Source organism: Chiloscyllium punctatum, chromosome 1 (assembly GCF_047496795.1).
Source record: "Chiloscyllium punctatum isolate Juve2018m chromosome 1, sChiPun1.3, whole genome shotgun sequence".
NCBI classification, from domain to species: domain Eukaryota; kingdom Metazoa; phylum Chordata; class Chondrichthyes; order Orectolobiformes; family Hemiscylliidae; genus Chiloscyllium; species Chiloscyllium punctatum.
In genome coordinates, this window is record NC_092739.1 from 61,481,160 (window position 1) to 61,505,251 (window position 24,092).

The following is a 24,092-nucleotide window of genomic DNA, read 5'->3' on the forward strand; positions in this document are numbered from 1 at the left end:
CAGTAATTCAGGTACTTTGGATCTAAAACTATTGCAACTACATTCACCACAGTCTTTGATTCAACCTAATTCATAATCGTCAGCATACAAAGCATTACCAAAAATACAAGAAGATGATGCCACATGAGAATAAGTGCGGATGGAATGTAACACAACAAAGGAAGAAAATAAAGCCATTATTGAGATGCATAAAAATGAAAAGACCTGAGTGTAATATATTTATCAATGAATTAATCATCAGTAACAAGATATGAATGCTTTTAAAATGCTTACCAAGAGATTAAAATAATTAGAAAAGGATAAAAATTCAATTAGTCAGCTTACAAAAGTTGCATAATTAGCAGATGCAAACAATAAATCGATGCTCTCAGAGCTCTGTTATCCTCTATGTCAACCAATGATACAAATGTTAATAACACAAAGAAACCAATGAAATTTATCAGTCAGCCAGCATGACAGGTGAAACATTACCATAATATTGTAATATCTCTTGTAACTTTTAAATTCTGTCTATATTAGATATCACCTCTATCAAATATGAAAAATAAAACCTAACAATAAAACATATCAGAAGTTATCAACAATCTTCAATCATCCACAATCACATTATTCCCACACTGGTAATGTTCACATTTCGAAGAGGTAATATTATCAACTAATATCACCTTTATTCCTTATCTGTACACAACAAAAGGGGAAAGCTTAAATATAGAAATTTTTCAGATTGACTAAAAGTAAGTTGAAGCAGCCAAGCTTTAGCATTTCCATTCATTCATAAGGTAATTATACTGTGATGTGTGGCGACCAGAGATCATAATATGGTAGAGTTCAGTCTGGGCGATCATAATATGGTAGAGTTCAGTCTGGGCGATCATAATATGGTAGAGTTCAGTCTGGCGTTTGAAAGAGAGAAGGCAAAATTGGATGTAATGGTGTTACAGTTAAATAAAGGTAATTATGAGGGCATGAGAGAAGAACTGACAAAAATAGACTGGAAGCAGAGGCTTGTGGGGAAGACAGTAGAGCAAATATGGCAGGAGTTTGTGGGTATAATTAAGGACACTGTACAGAGGTTCATCCCCAAGAAAAGAAAGGTTATCCAGGGAGGGATTAGACAGCCATGGTTGACAAAGGAAGTCAGGAAATGTATTAAAGAAAAAGAGAGATCCTATAAAGTGGCCAAGAGCAGTGGAAAATCAGAAGATTGGGAAGGCTACAAAAACAAACAGAGGATAACAAAGAGAGTAATAAGAAAGGAGAGGATCAAATATGAAGGTAGGCTAGCCAGTAATATTAGAAATGATAGTAAAAGTTTCTTTCAATACATAAGAAACAAACGACAGACAAAAGTAGACATTGGGCTACTTCAAACTGATGCTGGAAGCCTAGTGATGGGAGATAAGGAAATAGCAGGAGAACTTAAACAAGTACTTTGCGTCAGTTTTCACAGTGGAAGACAGGAGTAATATCCCAACAATTAAAGGGAGTCAGGAGGCTGAGTTGAGTATGGTTGTCATTACAAAAGAGATAGTGCTAGAAAAGCTAAAAACTCTTAAAATTGATAAATCTCCTGGCCCCGATGGGATACATCCTAGAGTTCTGAGAGAGGTGGCTGAGGAAATAGCGGAGGCATTGATTGAGATCTTTCAAGAGTCACTGGAGTCACGGAAAGTCCCGGATGACTGGAAGATCGCGGTTGTAACCCCATTGTTCAAGAAAGGATCAAGACAAAAGATGGAAAATTATAGGCCAATTAGCCTAACCTCGGTTGTTGGTAAAATTCTAGAATCCATCATTAAGGATGAGGTTTCTAAATTCTTAGAAGAACAGAGTCTGATTAGAACAAGTCAACATGGATTTAGTAAGGGGAGGTCATGCCTGACAAACCTGTTGGTATTCTTTGAAGAGGTGACAAGTAGGTTAGACCAGGGAAACCTAGTGGATGTGGTCTATCTAGACTTCCAAAAGGCCTTTGATAAGGAGCCACACGGGAGGCTGCTGAGCAAGGTGAGGGCCCATGGTGTTCGAGGTGAGCTACTGGGATGGATTGAGGATTGGCTGTCTGACAGAAGGCAGAGAGTTGGGATAAAAGGTTCTTTTTCAGAATGGCAGCTGGTGATGAGCGGTGTCCCGCAGGGTTCAGTTTTGGGGCCACAGCTGTTCGCATTATATATTAATGATCTGGATGAAGGGACTGGGGGCATTCTAGCGAAGTTTGCCGATGATACAAAGTTAGGTGAACAGGCAGGTAGTACTGAGGAAGTGGGGAGGCTGCAGAAGAATCTAGACAGTTTGGGAGAGTGGTCCAGGAAATGGCTGATAAAGTCACCTATTACAACAACCCTACTACGTACATACTTTTCCAAAATCTGCTGACCTATGCTTTCTTCAATCTCCCTGCTGCTATTGGGGGGCCTGTAGTAAACCCTAATGAAGTGATTGCTCCCTTACTGTTCCTAATTTCCACCCATTCTGTCTCAGTAAGCAGACCCTCTTTGACAATGGTAACTTCTGTAGCTGTGATACCCTCTCTGATTTACAAAACTCAAATTAGATAATATGTCTCGAAGAATAAAATACAAGGGTGTGAAGAGAGGATAGAAGTAGGAAACATCAACTGAACCAAATAGCCTTATTCTAAATTGTAAGACTATAAGATCTAAGAGCAGAAGTAGACCATTTGACCCATTAAATCTCCACCACTCTTTAATGCAATCATGGCTGATCTGATAATCCTCAACTACATTTTTCCAGCTTATTTCCATAACACTTGATTCCCTTACTGATTAAAAATCTACCTTGAATGTACTTTATGTACCAATCTCAACAATCCTTTGTGATAAAGATTTCCACAGATTACCTACCCTCAGGGATAAACAAAAAGTCCTCTTCACCTCAATCTTAAATGGGTGATCCCTTACATTGAGGCCCTGCCCTCAGGTCCTAGACTCTCCCACAAGGGGATACAACCTGTTCATATTTACCCTGTAAAGTTCCCAAAACATTTTGTATGCTTAAGTAATGTCTCCTTTCATTCATCTAAGCAACAATGAGTACGAGCCGAGTGTATCCTCTCAAACAAATACTTTTCAATACTCAGAATCAACATAGTGAACATTCTCTGGACTAGTTCCAAAGCCAGTATATCGTTCCTTAGATAAGGGACTAAAACTGTATAGTATTGTAGATGTAGTCTGGCTAGAGATTTATTTTTAGCAAAATACTGGAGCTAAATTTTTATACTCCATGCTTGGAGTATAATCCTTGAAATAAAACATGTTAGTACATTTGTTTTCCCTATTACACTGTCCTTATTATCTTGTGCTATAAACTTGGATTCTCCTATGGAGTTAAGTATGGACTAAATATAATTGTAATAATAGTTTTCTGATTAAAGTGACTCAGTGGCCAAAGTTGTTTACTACTAAGATGATACCAACTGTGACTTCAAAGAAAGGAAATGAATTGAAAACATTTATTTAGTGATTGCCAAGACCTTTACTTATGAATAAACCAAAGTAAAGGATGAAGGCCCATAATTTGGGAAGGTTTTTGCAATGAGTACAGTAAGCTACCAGATAGTGTAAATTAGATCAAAGAATGAAGAACAGGAACTGGTCCTACAGCCCTCCAAGCCTGCGCCGATCCAGATTCTCTATCTCAACATGTCAGATATTTTCTAAGAATCAGTATCCCTCTGCTCCCTGCCCAATCATTTTAGATACATCTTAAATGATGCTATTGTGCCCGCCTCTACCACCTCCGCTAGTAATGCATTCCAGACACCCACCACCCTCTGCGTTAATAAGTTTCCATGCATATCTCCCCTAAACTCTTCCCCTCTAACATTGAACTCATGCTCCCTAATAATTGAGTCCCCCACTCTGGGAAAAAGTTTCTTGCTATCCACCCTATCGACACCTCCCATGATTTTGTAGGCTTCAATCAGGTACCCCTTCAACCTCCTTTTTTCCAACAAAAATAATTCTAATCTACTCAACCTCTCTTCATAGCTAGTGTTTTCCTTACCAGGCAACATCCTGGTGAACTTCCTCTGCACCCTCTCCAAAGCATCCACATCCTTTTGGTAATGTGGTGACCAAAACTGTATGCAGTATTCCAAAAGTGAACCAAACCAAAGTCTTATACGACTGTAACATGACCTGCCAACCTTTGTACTCAATACTGGATTAGTGGTGCTGGAAGAGCACAGCAGTTCAGGCAGCATCCAACGAACAGTGAAATCAACGTTTCGGGCAAGAGCCCTTCATCAGGAATTCTTGATGAAGGGCTCTTGCCCGAAACATCGATTTCGCTGCTCGTTGGATGCTGCCTGAACTGCGGTGCTCTTCCAGCGCCACTAATCCAGAATTTGGTTTCCAGCATCTGCAGTTATTGTTTTTACCTTGTACTCAATACCCTGCCCAATGAAGGAAAGCATGCTGTATGCCTTCTTGACCACTCTATTGACCTGCATTGCCATCTTCAGGGAACAATGGACCTGAACACCTAGATCTCTCTGTACATGAATTTTCCCTAGGACTTTTCCATTTACTGTATTGTTTGCTCTTGAATTGGATATTCCAAAATGCATCACCTCGCATTTGTCCGGATTGAACTCCATCTGTCATTTCTCTGCTCAACTCTCTAATCTATCTATATTCTGCTATATTCTCTGACAGTCCCCTTCACTATCTGCTACTCTACCAATCTTAATGTCATCTGCAAACTTGCTAATCAGGCCACCTATATCTTCCTCCAGATCATTTATGTATATCACAAACAACAGTGGTCCCAGCATGGATCCCTGTGGAACATCACTGATCACAGTTCTCCATTTTGAGAAACTCCCTTCCACAACTACTCGCTGTTTCCTGTTGCCCAGCCAGTTCTCTATCCATCTATCTAGTACACCCTGGACCTCATGCGACTTCACTTTCTCCATCAGCCTACCATGGGGAACCTTATCAAATGTCTTACTGAAGTCCATGTATATGACAGCTACAGCCCTTCTCTTGTTAATCAACATTGTCACTTCCTCAAAGAATTCTATTAAGTTGGGTAGACATGACCTTACTTGCACAAAAAGTAAGTTTTGTTTCCATTAGTTTGTAAATTGTTCTGAAAGAAGTAATGCATTCTATGTTTTTGATGCCTTGGAAAAGGATCAAACTTGAAAGAGAAAATTTTCAAATTTTATATTTCTGACAGGAATTCAGACTTACTAACAACACATATCAAAACGAGTGATAATATTCCAGCCAATTAAACTAACAAGTTCAGGTTTTGGCATTCCTTTTTCCAACATGAATAAAGGACAATATGCAAGTAGGTACAAAATCTGAACATTAACTTTGCAGTCTCATGTACTTTCACATGCTAATTGACCTTGAAAACTTTTTGCCTGCCTGAATGTTACAAAACAGATTAAGACAAGCCATTAAACTTCAGTTTATTGAGTTACCAAGAGATCACTTTAGTCTTTAACTTAAAAACTGCAATAGAAATGTAATGTATGACATTTGGGAAGCTTGAACAGCTCCCTCCTGTGAATTACTTTAACAGGGAAATAGTTGTAATGTTGTTATGCATTATTTTAGGTTTTCAAGGTATCACTCACAGTTTTTCACTATTTCAGCAGGAAATTTAAGACCCATTTTTTTTATAATGCAGAATAGGAAAGAAAATCTGATTTAAGGAATTGTAAAAAAATGTGCAATCCTGATCAGAATGGAATTAAAAGCTTTCAATGGACAGTTTTCCAGTCTGATTGACAGTGATTCTCACAACATTCACTGTTTTTAGGAGCAGAGCATAATTTTAGAAGATTTACTGTCACCATTTTACATGAATTTGTACAGTTTTTCACATGTCTTCCTTGCTTAATCTCTGCAAGCAAGTTGAAAAGAGTCAACTTGGCTCAGATTCTAACATTATTTCCTTCTGAGCTGTGCCTTTGAACCTCACTTTGGTCCTTGAAGAGAAACAGCTAGCTTGACAGTTTTGTGCACAACTAACAGAATATAACATTATTGAAGGGATTATCTTTTGGATGATAAGTTAAACTGAGGTCCTACTTGCCCATTTAGATGAATGGTTAAAAAAAATCCCTTAGTACGACTTGAAAATGGATCAAAAATAAGCATTTTTCTCCTTGTTAGTTACTGTATTTTTATTTCTAACCATATATACACAAGGCTACAATTTTACAGTCTGGCATTTTCAAGCTGCAAAGCTTATCTTTAAAAAAAAATCAATCAGAAGGCAAGACAAAGGATCTATAGTTTCTTCACATACATAGTCTGACTGTTCATTTTATATCTGGAATAAGACTCATCTAATGGATAAAACAAAGTATTTGATAAAGATCACTGAATTGATGTAAACCATTTCAAACAATTTAATTTACTTATATCATGGGGAATTAGCTTTGACTGCCACTGTATCTGAAGTGAAGACATCTGTCAGATCTATTCGGGAAAAAGGTCAATGATTGTGCTTGGTTGTTTTGACGGACACCTCTGTGGCCTGGAGCTTTTAATTGTGGTTTTGTAGGAAGCATTGGACTAGTTTAGAAGTCAATCTGAAGCCAACAGAGAAAACTGAGCCAAATCTGTTGATCTACTTGACATTTTTCCATCTAAAAGGTGGGCAATGATGTTTCAAGAAACAATTCTACATTGAGAAGCAGCAGGAAAATTGATTTTGTTAATTCTAAACACTAAAGAAGAGATTAAATGTCATAACTAAATTAGTTTGTTGTACATATTGGACATTGATTATTTAGTTCTTTATCTTTAAACATGACACTCAATTTGAAGGGAAGATCTTCCAGTCCTTTGTTTTATTGCTGTTTGTGGGACCCTAATGTGTACTACTGGGGCTGTTGTGTGCAGAACTTCACACAACATCACAAATATTTTACAGCAAATTCAATACTTCTGAAGGGTAGTTATTGTTGTTTAATAGGGAAACATAACAGCCATAGTAGCAGTAAACTTCCGCAAACAACCAAATAATCTGGGCGGCACGGTGGCACAGTGGTTAGCACTGCTGCCTCACAGCACTAGAGACCTGGATTCAATTTCCGCCTCAGGCGACTCTCTGTGTGGAGTTTGCACATTCTCCCCATGTCTGCGTGGGTTTCCTCCGGGTACTCCGGTTTCCTCCCACAATCCAAAAAATGTGCAGGTTAGGTGAATTGGCTATGCTAAATTGCCCGTAGTGTCAGGTGAAGTGGTAAATGTAGGGGAATAGGTCTGGGTGGGTTGCTGTTCGGACGGTCAGTGTGGACTTGTCGGACCGAAGGGCCTGTTTCCATGCTGTAAGTAATCGAATCTAATCTAGTTTAGTGAAGTTACTTAAGTGAAACTGACATTGGCAATCTTGGATTCTGTTACCACTAAATGATAAAAGAAAACTTATATGTAATGAATGGCTGTAACAAAGACTTGGTGTTACATTATTTCAATCAGAAAATCTAGACTGAAGTCTCTGCAGGGGCAAAAGCTGTCCATTTGGATTCATGAGGATACAAAAATCCTTTTATGTAAAGTAACAAGAAAAATTCTAAATTGAATGGATCATTATAGTAGACTGATGTTATGTCACCTTGGTGATAAAATGTTGTGACTGATAACCATAGTTTCATAGCCCTTTGAAGTACTGTGTAACATGATAGTATGCAGCAATGCTCTTCATGGAGATAGACAGTATTTTACTAATAAACAGAGCACTTGTGGTGAAGTAACCCCCAGCTCAATGACCTCCTATAATTAGAAAGTTGTTTAGTAAGTGGGCGGCACAGTGGAACAGTGGTTAGCACTGCTGCCTCACAGCACCAGAGACCTGGGTTCAATTTCCGCCTCAGACAACTGTCTGTGTGGAGTTTGCACATTGTCCCTGTGCCTGTGTGGGTTTCCTCCAGGTGCTCCGGTTTCCTCCCACAGTCCAAAAATGTGCAGGTTAGTTGAATTGGCTATGCTAAATTGCCTGTAGTGTGAAGGGGTAAATGTAGGGGAATGGGTCTAGGTGGGTTGCTCTTCGGCGGGTCGGTGTGGACTTGTTGGGTTGAAGGGCCTGTTTCCACACTGTAAGTAATCTAATCTAATCAAAAAAGTGCCTGACTTGGAGATGTGTGTCAAGGTACGGAGTTTAGTTCAATTTATCAAAATTTCTACATATGGGTATGAATGACATTTATCTAACATTGGTAGAAATGACTAATCAAATAAATTACCTATTTAGAGTCATAGAGTCATAGTTTCCTTCACATGAATATAGTTAGCATTCCTCACCCAAAGAATATTGTAAAAAGTAAAAACCAATTTTCTCAAAAGAAAATTTTGCATGAACATTGTTTGATCAATGGAAGAAATAGAGTAAGCGCCTGCATAAACATATACAATGTTGAGACAAGAGATAAAACATTTGGATTTAGTCAAAAGGATAAATGTTTGGGGTGAATGGGGAAAGACGTATTTAGAGGCAGAGAAGTTGAGGAATGGAGTGCTGGTTGCTGACCTCAGTCATTTTGGACTGGACATTCTTGATTCTGCACATTAGTTGAAGAGATTTAGCCTGCTTCATTTCTGACAGTTGTCCTTCTATCTTGCAATTTGCTTCCAGCGTTCAGTGAGACAGAGAAAGAGAGACTTTTCCTTCAACTGCACGTCCAGAGTGCCTAGTGAATGTTGTTTACAGCTGTGATCTTCACAGCACACACCAACACTGATGAATTAAAATAGCAGACAAATGTTCATACACTTGGGTTACAGTTGATTTTTCAATCATTTCACCTGGGAATAACACAAACATATTTTTTATCCAGGATTGTTTTCTGTTAACTCACATCGTGCCCCCAGTCTAGAATATAATTCAAGGAAATGGTTTCTACTGAGGTCATAGCTGGTCTCCATTGCCTTTGCAACCACCAGAGATTACAACTCAGTCTTTGCAATGCATCATTTCCTTTGAAATTTCTTCGTTATTCCATGAGTTTCCATGGCCTCTCACAGGACTGAATATAAACTGCACTGGAATTTTTCAGAGAGTCTCAGAATATTACATTCTCAGAATTTATATTCCCAGACTCTGTGGCTTCTAGGTCCTTTTATTATGTTTTTGACCAAAAAGTTCTGTGAGGGGCAGTAGATAAGTGGGCACTAGTTCCATTCCAAGCCACTCACCATCCCGGTTTAGAAACACATTGCTGTTACTTCACTGTTGCTGAGTCAAAATCCTGGAACTCCTTCCTTATTGGTATTGTGGGTGTACGTACACTAAATGGACTGCAGTAGCTCAAGAAGACACATAACCACTAGTTTCTCAATAACAATTAGAGATGGATAATAAATTTTGGTTCAGACAGTGAAGTCCATGTCTCAATTTTCTGTTTTAAAATTAACATTACAAATTATCTTAAGGTCTACCTTGCTGATTGTACAGACAACATATGCAGTAGAAAAGGGAGGTTCACAAAGAATGCTTCTGAGGAATCATACCAATTTATTCTGACTAAAAATTAGCAGGCTTCAATATATACTTCAGTATCAGATAAATTCTTCATAAAACGTTACCACAAAGTCTTGAGAGAGTAGGTGTCTTTGTTAAAAATGAAAAATGGTGAATGTGGACTTGTCTGAAAGAGCAAAAAAAAGGTCTTAATGAGGGAATTATATTCTACTGACATGATGCACCAAGTGAAATGTCCAGATGTCAGGCAATTTTTGTTTATTATTTAAATGGATCACCTGGCATGCCATTAATTGATGCCACGTGATTTTTATTTTACTAGTGTATGGCAATCTGTTTGCGTATCCAACAGGTTATTGCACTAGACCTAGTGAATGGGTGACAAAAAAAGTACTTCCCATTTTTAGGTGCTAGTTTGTTTCTCATTTTTAATCTATAACAATGGTTAGCAGCAATGCACAAAAGGGAGCCAAATGCCAAATGTTCTCTGTCAGGCTAACTTCTCTATCAACAAGCCTTCTGGTTACTTCTCATAGTCTGCATCCTTCTTGGTTCCAAACTAAAATTTTGAAAGAATTTGGAGAAAGCCTGGACCCAAACGTATAGTAGTAGCCAGGCGCATCATCATGTGGGAATACCTAAAAGTCATGAACTGAACTCTTTGTAATAGAGGAACATTCCCATTGCTTTGTGGTTACTTCAAAAGAGTTGAAGATTAAATTAATAAACTCTCAAAAAGTCTAAAGTGGAGCCAAAGAAAGTTGTATAAACATAATTTTTCCAACAACTCACAAAAAGAAACTGATGCAAGATGCTGTGCTCTGTATTCCTTTAGACCCAACTGAAAGGTTCACTGGTAGACCCTGATATTTGAGAAGTCCGGGTTTCCATGAATTTTGTCCAGGTTTGCACGCTGGAGAGGAAATTGCAATTTGGCTGCCGGGCATTAACAGAGCACAGGAGTTAGTAGTTACAAGTGTTAAGTAATATAGAATTCCTATAGAAGACAGAAGTTATAGCCTTCCCTGATGTAGAAAGAATGATTGTATCATGCTGGTCAGCTACAACCATCACAATTCAGGCATCCCCAGCTAGTAGGGCACTGACCTATTATGACCAATCTTCTTCAGGGGTGCTCCAAACTTGAAGTCTGTGTTCAATAAGTAGACCAAATTTATCACTTGAGGGCAAACAAACAAAAGAAAGCAAATGCCAACTCTTTTATTGGATCCCTGAATATGGGACCAACAGGTGAGTTAAACTGATTTATAACATTTGCAGAGATGCAATCTTGAGACATTTTACCTTCAGTAGGATATTTGCACTTGATGAAGTAATACTTACAATAGCTCCCATCAGACAAGACATCGGTAACATGGTATGAAAAGTTCAATAGATTTTTATTACATTTCCTGTTGCCTATATATATTATAATTGCAGGTACTACTAGGTCTAGGCTAGTACTGAGAAATTTGGTAACAAACTGCTGCATGTTTCCCTCAGTGTCTTATGTTACAAGTGGCAGCAGTTTGAAAAAGACTGAGACTTTTAGACCACAATGTCAAGTGCCTTGACATGGTGATAATATCATGAATGTGCCTCTCGAAGTTACACTGCATACTAACTGTGAGGCGTTATGCAATGGATTTTTTCCAAAGAAAAACATCAAAATCCCAAACAGATATCCATAGTTTTATACAAACATGTGTTGTAAATTCAATAATTAAGCAAACAAATGAAAACAGTTGCTTCTGGTTGGCAGTGTTTATTAATTGATAATAGTTTCATGGTTTAATTAAGTAATTTGGTGTTGGGTTAAAAAAGAAGTAAAAACATAATTAACAAGATGAACAAATCAAATTTCAATCTGACCTTTTGGAGGTTCGACAGTTTATTTTGACCTGGTGGTCATAAAAGCAACTAGAGTGGTACATCTTATATTCAGTTGCTCTTGGTAGATGCCTTGGCTGGCTTGGTGCTGGTTCCCATCAGACAGCATCATCACATAATCCCTGTTGTCAGAGTTTTCTTTCTCACTCTATGTTCATGATTGTTTTTTTGTGCAGTGATCTGAATTGGCTTGTTGCACTTCACAATGCAACACCATGATCAGCAAAGATCTGGTCTGGTTGCATATTTTAGAAACTTTTGCTTGTACCAAGTTATTTGCCACTGGATTTCTGACTCACATTCTCCAGCTGGTGCATAAGTCTAGCCGTTCCTTACCTGCTGGCAGTTTGTTCATCTTCTTTTCTTGATTATTGTTGATGAAAAATTGAGTGATTCATTATCAAATATATTTTACAGTGAGAAAAACAGTAAAAAGAAGGAAAATCTTTCCCATTGTCACCATTTTGAATAATTTAAGAATAGGGAAAGAAAATAGAAAAATAGAGCTAAAGAGAATCCATCAATCCTGAGCCAGCTTATTTAGAGACAAAAAAAAACTGCAGATGCTGGAATCCAAAGTAGACAAACAAGATGCTGAAAGAACACAGCAGCCTGATGTGTTATTCCAGCCTCCTGTTTGTCTACTGAGCCACATTGTCACCATCAATGAAGCCTGTGCCACCATCCTTCCACCTCCAACCCGCCATTGTCTATATTGGACCCAGCCAATGTTGAAGTTGCCGATACTCAGGCACCATCTTTCACCACTGAGCTGGTTCTTTTCTGCCACTGTCTTGCTACCGCCTTTGCTGGCCTGACCAATGTCAGAGTCACATCTGATGCCACTAGGCCCACCTCAATGTCAACATTTTGTCCTTCCACCACCTCTGGACCCAACCAACGACAATGTTGCTGATCTTCGGATGCCATCTTTTGCTGCTGGGCCTACCTCGCCAATGTCATATCTGTCAATGTATCAGCCGCTGATTCCAATGCTGTGCTTTATTCTTGCCCAGAATGTGAGGGCTCACTCAAGACCCATGCTGGGCTGACTCTCCTCCATTCTAGCCCACTCGAGGTTCATGCTGGGCTCACTCAAGGTCAGCCAGGTCTTCCGCTGATGCCCCCTGAACTTAAGAGATAGGTAAGGAAAACAGAAAATAGAAAGAAACCAACAAAAGAGAAAATAAAGTTTAAAAAAGTCCCTCTTCTTGGATTGGATGGACATTGGTTGCTGCACAAGGTAGATTCATAGAGATGTACAGCACGGAAACAGACCCTTCGGTTCAACTCATCCATGCCAACCAGATATCCCAACACAATCTAGTCCCACTTGTCAGCACCTGGCCCACATTCCTCCAAATCCTTTCTATTCGTATACTCATCCAGATGCCTTTTAAATGTTGTAATTGTACTAAATTGTACTAGCCTCCAACACTTCCTCTGGCAGCTCATTCCATACACATACCACCCTCTGAGTGAAAAAATTGCCTCTTAGGTCTTTTTTGTATCTTTCCCCTCTCACCCTTAAACTATGCCCTCTAGATCTGGACTCCCCCATCCCAGGGAAAAGACTTTGTCTATTTATCATACCCATGCCCCTCATATGATTTTATAAACCTCTATAAGTCACCCCTCAGCCTCTGATGTTCCAGGGAAAACAGCCCTAGCCTATTCAACCTCTCCCTCTAGCTCAAATCCTCCAACCCTGGCAACGTCCTTGCAAATCTTTTCTGGACCCTTTCACGTTTCACAACATCTTTCCGATAGGAAGGAGACCAGAATTGCACGCAATATTCCAACAGTGGCCCAACCAATGTCCTGTACAGCCACAACATGATCCTCCAACTCCTGTACTTGCTTCTTTTTTCTGGGCATTAGTAGTGCTGGGCATTGATGGTGCTAGTAGTCTCTTGTTCTGAATTTGCACATTGAGATTCTTTGGTGAATGGGTTGGAATCATTCTTGAGATGCAATGATGCATATCCCTTGAGACTATGGATCATGTCAAATCCATCTATTTGAGTTTGTTAACTTACTGTTATTTATTGTGAGATGGTCTCTTATAGGATGTACAATGGAATGTCACTTGTTGGGGCACATCTTTCAGGATGCACTGTGGTATTGTGTTGGCATTTGCTCCTGTGTTGTTTTGGGTTTTTAGGATGTGTCAACTTGTGTTGTTGAGATGTATGGCACTAATGCTCATAGAACCTCATCCTCATCACCTAATCATCACCATGCCATGGTGCGTGAGATTGATAATATGAAAGGATCGGTCATCATCCGAGAAATCTAAGAAATCAGAATTTGCTTTAACTATTGTGCTTTGGAGTAGCAAATGCAGCTTTGATCTACTTATTGCAGACTAAAATGTGACAGGCAACCAAATGTATTCAATGTGACATAATGTTATGAAGCAAGTGAATGTGTGGGGAATTTTCAATGGTGCTTTTATTTACCCATCATGAATCATGTACTTCTACATATTACCTGTCCAAATCTTGGTAACACTTCAGCTGGGATAGTGTGACATATTTTGTGCTGGCTTTGGTGTCTTATTGCATTCTTGAGCAGTAGGATCTACATTCAACATTGATGATTCTGGTTTACAAATGTAGAATGAGCAAGAAGATACTAAATTTACCAAAGCTGCAGCCTGCACCTTACTTTCACAGTTAATTTGAAAGGCCATTGTGTCTATCTGGAATAAAGCCATCTTCACTTTGATAAGATCATAAGAATCATTTGTATTATCAATAGTCACAGGTGAGGTGCCGGAAGGCTGGAGACTGGCTAATGTGGTGCCACTGTTTAAGAAAGTTGGTCAGGACAAGCCAGGGAATATAGACCAGTCAGCCTGACATCGGTGGTGGGCAGGTTGTTGGAGGGAATCTTGCGGGACAGGATGTACATGTATTTGGAAAGACAAGGATTGATTAGGGATAGTCAACATAGCTTTGTATGCGAGAAATCATGTCTCACAAACTTGATTGAGTCTTTTGAAGAAGTAACAAAAGGGATTGATGAGGGCAGAGCTGTGGACGTGATCTCTATGGACTTCGGTAAGATATTCAACAAGGATTCCCATGGGAGACTGGTTAACAAGGTTAGATCTCATGGAATATAGGGAGAACTGGCCATTTAGATACAGAACTGGATCAAAGGTAGAAGACAAAGGATGGTGGTGAAGGGTTGTGTTTCAGACTGAAGGTCTGTGAACAGTGGAGTGTCACAAGGATCGATGCTGGTTCCACTACTTTTCATCATTTATACAAATGATTTGGATGTGAGCATAAGAGTTATAGTTAGTAGGTTTGTAGATGACACCAAAATTGGAGATGTAGTGGACAGCGAAGAGGGTTACCTCAGATTACGATGGGATCTTGATCAGATGGGCTGGGGAATGTCAGATGGAGTTTAATTTAGATTAATGCAAAGTGCTGCATTTTGGGAAAGCAAATCTTAGCAGGACTTATACACTTAATGGCTAGGTCCCAGAGAGTGTTGCTAAACAAAGAGACCTTGGAGTGCAGGTTCATGGCTTCTTGAAAGTGGAGTCACAGGTAGATAGGATAGTGAAGAAGGCGTTTGGTATGCTTTCCTTTATTGATCAGAGTACTGAGTATAGGAGTTGGGAGGTCATGTTGTGACTGTACAAGACATTGGTTAGGCCACTTTTGGAATATTGCGTGCAATCCTGGTCTCATTCTTATCAGAAGTATGTTGTGAAACTTGAAAGGGTTCAGAAAAGATTTACAAGGATGTTGCCATGGTTGGAGGATTTGGGCTATAGGGTGAGGTTGAATAGGCTGGGGCTGTTTTCCCTGGAGCATCAGAGGCAAGGGGTGACCTTACAGAGGTTTATAAAATCATGAGGGACATGGATAGGATAAATAGACAAAGTCCCTTCGCTGGGGTGGGGGAGTCCAGAACTAGAGGACTTAGGTTTCGGGTGAGATGGGAAAGATATAAAAGAGACCTAAGGGGCGATTTTTTCATGCAGAGAGTGGTACATGTATGGACTAGGCTGCCATAGGAAGTGGTGGAGGCTAGTACAATTGCAACACTTTAAAAGCACCTGAATGGATATATGAATAGGAAGGGTTTGGACGGAAATGGGCCGGGTGCTGGCAGGTGGGACTAGTTTGGGTTGGGATATCGGGACAGCATGGAGATGTTGGACAAAAGGGTCTGTTTCCATGCTGTACATCTCTATGACTCTATGACTCTAAATGGCAATAAGACAATAAATCACTTGAGCCTATTCTGCCATTTTATCAGATTGTGACTGATCTTCATTCAGACTCCACTTTTTGCACCATTCTCATATCCATTAATTTATGGAATATCTGAAATTGTATTGATCTCTGTCTTGAACTTACTCGATGGCTGAGAATCCACAACTGTCTGGAGCAGAATAAAAAACTCACAACTCTTTAAATAAAACTAAAATTCTCCTGTCTGTCTTAAATTTTGTAATTGTATAGCCCTCAACCTAGATTCTTAGATAAAAGAAAAATTTTCTCAACATTAACTCCATCAAAAATGTATTAGGTTAAATAAGATCATGCTTCATTTGTGTGAATATGGGGGAATATAGGTTTTATCTACTCAACATTTTCCCCACAGGACAATCCTTTCACTCCAAGAATGAGTTTAATGAACCTTTGTTGTACTTATTGTTATGCAACAAGGTAAAGGGATGAAATCTGCACAAAGTACTCAAGGTGTGGCCTCACAAAGGGCTGGAAGTCTTCTTTATTCTGATATTTTTATTGGCTTGTCCAATCCCTTTGTAGTAAATGGTAACATCTCATTTGGTTTACTAATTGCTTATTGGACATGTACACTGTATTGACTTTCTATGATCCATATACCAGGTGAATGAGATCTCTCTGGGAAATATTTTTTCTTCTACTGTTACACAAAAAGTGTCAAAAACCATTTATATCTTCCATGCAGCAAATCCTGCTGGTTTTTAACAACCAAATTTCCTAAGGCCCCCGGATCCCAGTCAGTCAGTGTTAAAGCTGGAAGAGAGATAATATCAGAGGCACACAGGGTAATTAACTATTTAGATGAGAGCTCCACTTCTCTGGAATGGGTTGGTTGCGCAACCACCATTCCATCTCTGCGAAAACCTGAATTGGGTTCGATTGAGTTAGGTTGTGTTCAGTTTTCAAATTTTTAAAAGTTTTACATCTCACCTGATCAGCAATGACCTGCAAAGTGTCTGTAACTAGGCTCTGATTGATTCAGGAAGTGTGGATAATATTTGGTTCCGTGATGTTTGTTCCTTTGTGACTGTGAAGACCATTGGTGTCATTGTTCGCTGAGAAGATGGCAGATGGAACATTATCAGTACCTGAGCAAATTTATCCACTGGGCATTGTGTTGCTATTACATTAAGTGTAAAGCACATGAGTACAATCAATGTATATGGAAATGCTATCATAACATAAGGTGCAAATGTACAATATATGATTGCCATTCCACATACCAGGTGGTTCATGGTCTTTTTCAACCTCCTGAGGACCCAAGTCTTTCAAAACTTCACAATCTATTAATTGCTGTGTGTGCTGCACATATGCTGCCAATGATTTCTCCAGGGATCGCCCTCCACCTGCTCCACTTCGTGGCCTGTTGTTTAATAGAAACGTGTCATTTTAGTGTTGCAATCATGTGAATTTATAAAAGGACAAATGTATCACCTGTCATTTGATTGGTTACTTCAATAGATGCAAGAATATTATTCTCATTTAATTTATTTCTTTAACAGGTCAGAGTAAACGTTTTGACCCTGTATACCCTTTGTATTAATATTCAGGCTGGGTCACATGTAAGTATTCATTATCTTAACCCATGCAACCATTTTTGCTTCCAATTTGTTTATGCATGTGACATTCAAGAGTTAAAAAGCACTGTATTTGTCAATTCTATCTGTATAAAGATAAGATGATATTTTGTGCCTTACCTTAGTTTCCTGTGCCATGTCATTAAAGTAATTCCTATACTCATCACCATTTTAGAATATACTTTGTATTTTGAAAAAAAAATTGTTCCTGTTACAGAAAGTACACTTAAGCAGCCCATCTTAAGTCCTTAGAGTAAAAAAAAACTGCAGATGCTGGAATCCAAGGTGGACAAGCAGGAGGCTGGAAGAACCTGCTCGGGCGGGTCGCTTTAGGGCGGCACGGTGGCACAGTGGTTAGCACTGCTGCCTCACAGCGCCAGAGACCTGGGTTCAATTCCCGCCTCAGGCGACTGACTGTGTGGAGTTTGCACATTCTCCCCGTGTCTGCGTGGGTTTCCTCCGGGTGCTCCGGTTTCCTCCCACAGTCCAAAGATCTGCAGATCAGGTGAATTGGCCATGCTAAATTGCCTGTAGTGTTAGGTAAGGGGTAGATGTAGGGGTATGGGTGGGTTGCGCTTCGGCGGGGCGGTGTGGACTTGTTGGGCCGAAGGGCCTGTTTCCACTCTGTAAGTAATCTAATCTAATCTAATCTAAACACAGCAAGCCAGGCAGCATCAGGAGGTAGAGAAGTCAATGTTTCGGGTGTAACCCTTCTTCAGGACTGAGGGTGAGTTTAAGGGGACTGCAGATAAAGTGGGGGGTTGGAGGGCAGGGTGTTGGGTGGGTGGGTGGGGTGGTGAGATAGGCATAGCTGAACACAGGTAGAGGGTACAATCTGGTCGATGGGAGGAATGAATTTGGTTGGTAGCTGGAAGAAAGCTCAGCCAATTTAATAGCTGTGTTTCGTTTGCTTATAACCAGGAAATACAGTTTGGCAACTTTGGAGAATGAATGGTTGAAAAGGTTTCTGGGGGCATATGTAGCAGTTTTGTTTCCCAGGATCTATCCAATGCTGTGATTATCTATTTTCTGAATTTCACGCGACAGTCGGTTTTGTAGGCTCAGAAATACGATCAATAACTTCTGCACTTGGCAGAAAGTCGTCTGCCTCTTTAAAGTTTAGAGTGCCAGTAATCTTGATAGCTGGCGATACCATAGTTTTGGATCTGGACTGCAAATCTGACTGCAAGTGAGTGCAGAGTTCAGTGCCATTGTTAAGTACTGCAATCAAGGGTGCAGCTATCAGGTTTCTTTATATAGCTGTGGCTGATAAGTACTCATATATATGTATATATCAATGTCATTGCAAGGACATATTATTGGATGTTGAAAAAGTTCTCTAATCCACAGGGACACAATGTGGCCTGTTGACAGGTCCTAAGTGGTGTGTCAAGTCTTTATTTTAAAAAAAGAGGATGTCACTAACCCTACCAGCAACAAATGAAGGAGAGAAACATTCTGTAATTGGAGGAGCAGAAAGGAGTGCAACTTGGAGCTGCAGCAGACTGTGAGGCTTCCAGGAAGATACTGGCTTGTGGATGACAGAAGGGGTGAATGTGAGGACCTGAGAATCTGGTGGGCCTATGCAAGGAGGAAGGGAAAATCAGGCAAAGTGGGTGAGAGTCAGTTGGGGTGTTGAGTGAAAGTCAAATGCGCATTCATTGGGGGATGTGCTGGAGATCAGGTCATCATTTGATCATTTGGCAGGGGGATACTGATTGAGTGGAATTGTATCGGATATCCCATCTACTTCCCCTCCTCTCCCATAAACCCAAGCCCCTCATAAACCAATCCATAAAACAAGTTGAGAGAGGAAGAAAACCTAATTCCTTCTCTAACTTCCATACGAATATCATCAAGTCTCAATCAGCCAAACCTTGAGTCATCTGGTTAATCCCAACCCCTTAGCTTGGACCTGGTCTCCACCCTCTTTTCTAGTGATCAGGTGTTTAGTCCAACCAGCATCCCTCCAGCTCAGCTTCTTAACAAAACAAAAAAGACAAAAATCTGTTTTACTCATTCATTCTGCTGCTTGGCATTATTCATTAGTTATTTTTAAAATTAATTAAAGCTGCAACTTGCTTAGATCATCAATTAATTGGCTTTTGGAATTTTAATTTTCTGAAGGTGACGTTTGATACAGTGACAAACCTCACTGACACACCAAGTGAAGGATGGACAGATAAATTTGTAATGTTGTTCCACCCACCCCAATCCCCACTCATCCCCACCAAGTCCAAAACCCTACTTTAACCATTATCTTTTAGGTGTATAGGTGTTGATCACTCACTCAATCTCAATGAAGACCCAGTGTTTTTAGAACATGGGTGTGTATGTGTCACCTACAGAAGATGGTTTTCAGGAGTCAATATTGGTGTCTTCGCTTTTTTCTGATATTTACTATTTTTTCAGATCTTGCTGCACAGGGGACAGTTTCAAAGTCAGCAGATGACACAAAAAATGGGGGAATTGAATTTGGGATCTGGGAAAACTGTGAGGAGGTTTGTGTAAACTTCAGAAGGACATTGACACATTGGTGGAGTGGGATGCATAGCAGTTCAGTGTGGCGAAATGTAATGTAATGCACACTGGAACAAAGAACACAAGGAGACAATACAAAATAAGGATAATATTCTAAAGTCTGCAAGCAGTGAGATGAGGATGTATATGTATATTTAATAAGACCATGAAAAATAGAAACACGCCTGTTCCATCATTCAAGAGGATCATGGCTAATCCAACATTTCTCACAGCCACTTTCCTACCCTTTCCCTGTAACCTTTGATTCACCCGTTGATCAAGAATCTATCTATCTCAGCCTTAGGTATATGTAAGGACTCTACCCCACAGTTCTCAGTGGCAAGGATTTCCAAAGACTCTCAACTGTCTGAGAGAAGTAATTCCTTCTCATCTCAGCGCACCTTCATTCTGAGACTACGCCTTCCAATCCGAGACTCTCTCATGTGGAGAAACATCCCCACAGCATTTATCTTACCTGCTGCATTTGTGTGCTAACTTTCTGTGTTTCATGTACGATTACCCCGAGTCCCTTTTTATATGCAGCGTTCTGCAGTTTTTCTCCATATAAGTAATGCTGTTCTTTTGTTCTCCCTTACAAAATGAACTTCACATGTTCCCACATTATACTCCATTTGCTAAGTTTTTGCCACTTACTTAACCTATCAATAATTCTCTAACTGTTTTTATCCCCCTCACAACCTGCCTTTTCACTTATTTTAGTGCTGTCTGCAAATTTGGCTACAGTATATTGACTTCCTTTCTCCAACTCATTAATATGTAATGTAAATGGTTGTAGTTCCAGCATTGATCTCAGTGCAACCCCACTGGTCACAGGACACCAACTTGATAAAGAATCTCTTATTCCCCCTTCGCTGCCCATGAGCCAATTTTCTCTCCATGCCAAAGTACCGCCTCCAACCCAGTTGGCTCTTATCTTATGACTTAATCTATCATAGGTACCTTGTCGAACACATTCTGGAGGTCAAAATACAGCAGATCTACTAGCTCCCTACTATCCACTCTTGTTGAGACATCCTTGAAGAACTCTAATAAACTAGTTAGAAATGGTTTGCCCTTCATGAAGCCATGCTGACTCTGCTTGGTTAGGTATGATTTTCCAAGTATTCTGCTAATACATTTTAAAATTTTTGATTCCAATACTTTTCCAACAGCAGATATATTACTTCTCTCATGATGGCGATGATACTTAATTCCACCCCTATATTCTGTAGTATTATTGGAATGCTCGAATTACCTTCCATCGTAAAGACTAATGAAAAATATCTGTTTAACTTCTCTGCCATTTCCTTGCTGACCAGAACCATCTCCCTTGATTCATTTCCTAAGAGATCTGTCCACTTTGACATCCCTTTTCCTTTTTATTATATTTAAATAAGCTCTTATTGTCCGTTTTTACATTTCTGACTTATAATTTATTCATAATTTCATAATTTATTTTCTCTACATTTATTAACTTTTTTGTTCTCGTTTGCTGGATTCTATATTTATCCCGGTCTTCAGGGCTGTCACAGACTTTTGCTGCCTTATTTGCTTTTTCTTTCAACTTAATACTCACATTACCTTCCTTGTTTAGCCATGGTTGGTTTATCCTCTCTTAAAACCGTTTCTCCTTATTGGGATGTATTTTTGGTGAGAGTCATGCATTCCTTCCTTCAATGTCTGCCACTGCTTGCTTATTGTATTCGCTGTTCACATCTCAGCCAGGCCCACAGGGGCCGACCGGACCTCCCAGTCACTGCTCATTTCAATTCGCCTTCCCACTCCCTTTCTGACATGACCATCTTTGACCACCTCCATTGCTACAACGAACATGACCGCAAATTGGAGAAGCAAAACCTCATCTTCCACCTGGGCAGCCTACAGCCCGGAGGACTTAACATTGAGTTCTCCAATTTCCAATAACCTAATTTCCCATCCCCCAACTCCCTTCCCAGCCCCTCTCCCATCAACCGAATTCATTCCTTTTATTGACTGACCAGGTTGTACCTTCTGTCTGTCTTCACCTATTTCCACTTCACCACCCTGTCCTCACAACCTCCTTTATCTGCAGATCTCCTCACATCTACCCTCAGTCCTGAAGAAGGGTTACACCCGAAACGTTGACTTCTCCACCTCCTGATGCTGCCTGGATTGCTGCGTTCTTCCAGTTTCCTACCAAACTATCTATCCAGTTTACGTTAACTAATGCTATCCTCACTTGCATTCCCTTGATTTAGTTTCTGACCCACATTTTTCAATTTTGAAATGAATTTAAATTCATATTATGCTATGATTACTACTTCCAAGGGGATATTTTACTTGTAGCCAATTTATTTATATATTCATCTGTGGTATGTGTATGTCGCTAGTTCATCCCTCATTCCTGTCAGGGCAGTTAAGGATCAGTCACATTGCTGTGGGTCTGGATTCACATATAAGTCAGAACAGATAAGGACAACTGATTTCCTTTCTTAAAAGCCATCAGTGATCCAGATGGGTTTTAACAACAGTTTACGTAGATGTCATCAGAGTTACCTTTTTCAAATTTAACTTAAATATCATAATCTGCCATAGTGGTATTATGAGCACATGACCCATAATGCTGGGATTCTGGATTAGCAATCCAATGACACTACCACTGTGTCAACAACTCAAGTCATTAACGCTGGCAGAATAGATAGAGAGAGCTGTTAATAAAGCATACTGTATTTAAGACTTCATAAATAGGGGCATAGAGTGTAAGAGCAGGAAGATCATGATGAAATTCTATGAGACTCTGGTTAGCCGTCAATTAGAGTAATGTGCATAGTTCTGGGTACCACATGATAGAAGGGATGTAAGTGGCAGGAGTGCAGAATATGCTTATGAGAAAGATGGTCTGCTTCAGTTCTGAGAAAAGATTGGGGATGTTGAGTCTTCCTTGTAAGGAGAATGTTAAGAAGAGATCAGATAAAAGGTTTTAAAATCATGAATGTTTTCAGCAGAGCAGATAGGGAGAAACTGTTCCCATGTGTAAAGAGATTGAGAACCACAGGGTATCATTTTAAAATATTTTGCAAAAGAAGCCCAAGTGTGGTTAGAAAACATTTTTTTTCACACAGTGGGTAATTGGGAATCTGGAATGCATTAGGTGGATATGTGGTGGAGCCAGGATCCATTGCAGCATTGAAAATCTGTCCCTAATCAACCTGTTCAGAGATGTTATTGCAAACCTCTGAAATACATAGGACTTAATTCCAGGCCTCCTGACTCAGAGATGGGGACGCTACTACTGCAAGGAGAAAGTGAGGACTGCAGATGCTAGAGATCAGAGACCTGAGTGTGGTGCTGGAAAAGCACAGCAGATCAAGCCGTATCTGAGGAGCAGGAGGATCGACGTTTGGGCTCTTGCCCGAAAGGTCAACTCTCCTGTTCCTCGGATGCTGCCTGACCAGCTGTGCTTTTCCAGCACAACACTCTCAACACTACTGCTGCACCACACAAACCTTTAAGAAGGTACTCAATGTTTACTTACTTAAAACAATATTCAGAATAAAAAAGAAAAAGGAGGAGATTGATACTAAGTCAAAATGCCAGAAGAAGTTGTGGATGCGGGTACATTTACAATATTTAAAAGACATTTTGAATTAATACTTAATTAGAAAGCTGTGGATGGATATGTGTCAACGCAGACAGGTGGGACTAGTTTAGTTTGGAGTTATGGTTGGCATAGACTAGTTGGACCAAGTGCTAACACAATGAGCCAAACAAGGAATGTTGTGGGAATAAAGTGCTTCAGTTCATGAGGCACTAGTTCAAGCATTGGGGAGAGAAAAAGCTTTACGGTTGTGACAACCTACTTCTGAACAACGCTAGAGAATGGGAAGTGCATTGCAAGGGAATTAGAAAGGATTTTAAACTAAATAAGGAGGGAACAGGATTGAATTTGTGACATTGTGGTCAGTCAAAGAGTAGAGACAAAGCAAGTGAGGAAGGTACTTATATAAGAAATGATAAATCGAGCATAACAGAAATGGATGTAGAGTACAATCTTAGAGAAAATCAACAGTCTAGGTTAAAGGTTGCACTAATAATAAAAGACCAGAAGTAAAGATTTGGCATCAAAATGCACTAGCATTCAAAAGAAATCAGGTAAACTGATAGTGCAAATTGGTATAATATTGTATGATTTGAAGACCAGTCACATAGATATAGCTGCAGGATAGCATAGATTGAAACCTGAATTTTGGGGAGTACATGACATTTAGGAAAAATGGGAATTAAGCAAAAAGGAGGGGATGTGGCTCTGTTAATTTATGAGAACATTAACACATTAGTGAGGATGATCTAAGTTCAGAAAACTAAGATGTAG

At 39.7% G+C, this 24,092-nt stretch overlaps 1 long non-coding RNA gene across 1 annotated transcript in view; it reads left to right on the forward strand.

Moving 5' to 3' along the window:
* The first annotated feature begins 7,891 nt into the window (after positions 1 to 7,891).
* LOC140482295 (uncharacterized) overlaps positions 7,892 to 24,092 on the forward strand; it is a 28,164-nt gene continuing 11,963 nt past the window's right edge. Inside the window, exons 1-2 of the long non-coding RNA XR_011961699.1 lie at positions 7,892 to 7,964; positions 17,147 to 17,206. This is a non-coding gene — a long non-coding RNA (uncharacterized lncRNA). The remainder of the gene's footprint in view (positions 7,965 to 17,146; positions 17,207 to 24,092) is intronic.